The sequence below is a fragment of the Hibiscus syriacus genome, unplaced genomic scaffold (genome assembly GCF_006381635.1).
Source record: "Hibiscus syriacus cultivar Baekdansim isolate YM2019G1 unplaced genomic scaffold, ASM638163v2 tig00111873_pilon, whole genome shotgun sequence".
Classification (NCBI taxonomy): Eukaryota; Viridiplantae; Streptophyta; class Magnoliopsida; order Malvales; family Malvaceae; genus Hibiscus; species Hibiscus syriacus.
In genome coordinates this window covers 419,070-423,858 of record NW_024063206.1, presented here as the reverse complement: position 1 = coordinate 423,858, position 4,789 = coordinate 419,070, and the positions used below count along the sequence as shown (strand labels likewise).

The 4,789-nt window shown below is 30.8% G+C and overlaps 1 pseudogene; it reads left to right on the top strand.

The window, feature by feature from the left end:
- The first annotated feature begins 2,964 nt into the window (after window positions 1-2,964).
- On the top strand, window positions 2,965-4,211 carry LOC120172617 (annotated as a pseudogene).
- Window positions 4,212-4,789: the final 578 nt, after the last annotated feature.

Sequence of the window (4,789 nt, the reverse complement as noted above, 5' to 3'; positions counted from 1 at the left end):
TTGGTTCATTATTTTCGAAGAAAGGCTGATTACGAATACTAGAATCCTATCCTTTAGAACAAACCACATACTCATTGTTTTGGTTAAAAATTGCCAACCACGCCAAAATTAGTGTTTAATATTAGTGCATTGAATCGGATTAAAATTAATATGCTGAACCAATTTAAAATTGGATAAATAACGCGTTTAATATCTAAACTATTACTTTTGATCAATTTTAGTACCTAAATTTTCAATTGTTTCAAACCCACTCCTAAAGTTTAATTCATATTTCATGTTAGTACTCATGTTCAAAATTAAACGTTAAGTTCTTAATTTTTTGTTGTTGAAAGTTTAGGTATTAAAACGGACCAAAACTGATAGTTTAGATATAAACGCGTTTAATATCTAAACTAATAGTTATGTATGATTTTGAAAATATAAAATATTTAGGTACTAAAACAGATCAAAACTAATAGTTAAATACTAAATACGTAGTTTACCCTTTAAAATTTACAACTTGAGACTCTTTAAATCGGGTTTTCATGTCTGTTTTGAACCTGTTTGAAGTGTATTCCCTAAATCATATTACTATTCATTCCGTGAATCGGTTGACCAATCATCCCTTGAATCGCATGACAACTCATAGATTAAAGCTGGTCCGAGTCCCAAATCCCAAACAGGCTGAATCATAGTATGAAACCCTAAATCTATAAAGAGTGAGGGTACGAGGGGACCCCGAGTCACGTGCCGGCCACAAAATGTGTGTACCTATATTTTTAGACTTAGTTAGAAATTTGAAAGCATTGGTGGAGTGTTATAGATTATAATTGAAAGTTTTAGAATAATAAAAAGATTTAGAACCTTATGGATAATTTTAGAATGCTTTAAAAGATTCTAGAATATCGTAGAAGGTTCTAGAACTAAAGAAGATTTTGAAATAGACTCGTAGAAGATTAAGAAGTTTATCGAGAATTTCTCAGGTCTAGGCTATTTTAGATTTGAGTAAAAAGTTGCAGTGCTTGTAGGATTATTTTAGATGTAACAGATTTTTGCTTCATTTAGCTTGTGAACTCGTAGCTGTCATCAAAGTCCTTCTCGGGTCGGGTCAAATCACTCCACCTAGACCCAAGCCAACTATTTTAAAAACACATGCAAAAAAATCGTAGACTCATTAAGATCTTTGACTTAAATAACGTCATATCTTTCGCCAGCCACCTTTGGGGGAGCAACTGAGCAATTGCTCAGGGGCCCTTTTAAATGGTACACTGAGGCTCAAGGGCGTTTGGATGGGGAATGTGATATTCTCATAAGAATGAATTCATATTTTTTCGTTTGGTTAGTATCATTGTGTTTGAAAATCGGATCGGATCGGTCAGTTCAATCGGAAACTGTTATCTAGTCTGGTTCAATCTAAAATCGGTTGAACCGTTATTAGTGAACGGCCAGAACCGTTGAACCGTTGAACCAGTCAACAGTTGAACTGTTCGAACCGAACCGCTGAAAACCGAAAAAAAATCAGAAAAACCGGAAATTTTGTTTTTTTTTTTAAAAAAAAATTAAACCAAACGTCGTTTGTTAAACGAGCCAAGTCAAACTCGAGTATTGTTGAGCTCGACTCGAACTTGAAAACTTTAAAAGTAAGCTCAACTCCACTCAAACTCACAAGTTAAAAATTATCAAGTTCAACTCGAACTCGAAATATAATATTAAAACTTGAACTCAAAAAGGCTTGAACTAAAAAAAATTTAAAAGCTCAATTGAAGCCTAAAATTCGAGCTTAATTGAAGTGAAAGAATAGTTCACTCACTCACCACCAAAAGGCTCCATGATTTTGAATGCCAAATTACCTCTATTATTTATAGAAGTTAGTTGTGATGCGCTTCTATGTTTTTTAGTAATGTGGGATTGTTTTGTTCTCATATTTTTACTCTTTAGACTTTTGGGATGCTCTTCTATGTTTCTTAGCCATGTGGGATTGTTTTTTTTTTAAATTAAACCAAACAATATCATTTTGTTATGATTTTTTTGCCCTAAATTTATTTTTAATTATAGTTATATAATTATATTTATTATTTAATATGTTTTACCTTAATATTATGTAGTTAATTTAAATCATTTTGTTTCACTTGATTTTATGGTTTTTAATTTATATATGTTATGACTTGCTTTGTATATGACTTGTGATATAAAAAATTATTTTTTATTAAATATTTTTGGTATTTTTATTTAATTATTTAAATAATTATGATGTAGTCCGGTTCTTTCGACCGGTTCGACCGGTTGAACCAGTGAACCGGTAGCATGGCCGATTCGCTAACCGATCCGGTTCTGAAAACCATGGTTAGTATGAGAATTTCATTCCCCATAATGTAAGATTACTAATAGTGAATTTTTTGGGGTATATTACCGGGAATGTCATTACTTCCATTTCTTTAGGTATTATTGGATTACCGGCGTTTCGGATTAAAATGCCCTTAATTTTTTTTCAAAAATGTCATTCTTCTTTCATTGAATAATAAAAATTCTACGAAGATTAAATTATAAATTTATCCTTAAATTATTTTAGATTTTCAAAAAAAAATCTATAATTAAAATTTTATATGAAATTCAGGGGTTAAAATAAAATTCTACCATTTTATTAAACCTTTTTATATTTTTAATTTTTTTAAAAATTATGTAAATTTTATTAATTTAAATTTTTTAAAGAAAATATATAAATATTTTCTAACTTGTTAAAAAATAATATAAAAGGACAATTTGATCAAATATACATTTCAATAATCTTTTATTTCTTTAACGAAACACTGTAATCTTACATTCCTTCTAAACCAACCAAACACAAAATACAACATTCACAGTAATCCTATTATCTGGTAATCTTACATTCATATTGATAATATTATATTTCGTGAACCAAACGAACTCTTAAAGTTAGGTTTTTAGTTTCCTTTTAGGGAAAAAACAGTTTTTAGTTTACCAAATATGAAAGTAATATGTAATGGGGCCTACTTTTAACTTTTCACTCAAAAGTAAACGATAATATATATATATATATATATATATATATATATTTACAACATTTAATTAGTTACGGGCCCCACTTTTAACTTTTCATTTTAAAAGTAAACGATAATATATAAAATATTAATTCATAATATCTAACTAAGGGTAAATTATAGTAATGGTCAATGAACTTTTCTAAAGCTTTCATTTAGGTCCCTTAACTTTTAAACTTGCAATACAATCCCTCAACATTTAGTCTGTTTGCAATATGATCCCCAACATTTAGTCCGTTTGCAATATGATCCCCGACGTAACTGTTGGGGGACTATATTACAAATGGACTAAATATTGGGGACTAAATATTGGGGACTATATTACAAGTTTTAAAAGTTGGAGGACCTAAATGAAAGCTTTAGAAAAGTTCAGTGACCATTACTATACTTACCCTTAACTTTATAGTCCTCCATCCAATTTTCCCTTTCTCTATATATGTGTCTCAAATCTTAAGTTATTTATTTGCAGCATGCATTACTCGACAATGATAAAAACTTTGTGCAATTCAAGCAACAAGCTGAGAGTTTTATGTGTAAAATCTTACCCGATTCTCCTTATTCAACCACCAAATACACACAAGATAATTTGGAGAATTTTATACTATTAGTAAATGGTAGCCCTTAGTTTGTTTTGAAGTGAATATAAATTGAAATGCAGGAGGACTTATGTTCAACTTCAAGCAATCTCAAAGCAACCTTGAATATGTTGCATTCATAACATTTTTACTCACCACATATGGAAAGTACATGGATGCTGGAATGCAGACGTTTAACTGTGGCAGTCTCGTTGTTACTCCAAATTCACTTATTGGACTTGCAAAAAGACAAGTGGATTACATGCTGGGGAGAATCCAATTAAAATGTACTTGGTCGGCTTTGGACCCAATTTCCCCAAAAAGATTCACCACAGAGCCTCTTCATTGCCTTCCATGGCAAGCCATCCTCAGAGCATCGGATGCGATGCTGGGTTTCAGCCGTACTTCTACTCGTCGAACCCAAATCCTAACGTGTTAGTTAGAGCCATTGTTGGAGGTCTGGATCAGAATGATGGATTCACGGATGATCGGTCTGATATTGCCCTTTGAGCCTGCTACATACATTAATGTTGCATTCGTTGGACCGTTGGCTTATTTTTTATTAATGAATCACATGTGTCCAAAAAAGAATCAATGAGTTAACTCAATCCCAAAGAGGAGCACTTGATAAATTTTTTATTAATGAATCACATGTGTCCAAAAATGAAAATATTGTTAATGTTGGTGATTTTAATATTAATAGTTCCGATGATAATAATGTTAATATTATGAAATGTGCATTTAAATAATATAATGAACATGGTGAAGAGGATATGCATGTAAATGAGAAAAATATCTTTGATGAAGATGTTGAACCTTCTAATGTTGAGCATGTTGATGTTGATATAGTTGATATTGATAAGGCTAATATTGATGTTGATAATGCTAATGGTTTTGATGATATTGTGTGTCATAAGTTTAACATATTTGATTCAAGAAAAAGGGATGCTTTAGATTCTCAAACGATTGACATTTTAGCGATAAATGGTCCTAAAAGAGATTTATCTATTGTGAAAGGTGTTAAAGATAAAATTGGAAGACAATTTTCTACCTCATTTTACACTAGAATACTACCAAATGGGGAATATGTGATAGAGATTGGCTTGTATATTCAAAAGAACTTGATAAGTTTTTTGTTTTTGTTGTAAATTATTTAAGAAAGGATGTGGTAAAGGT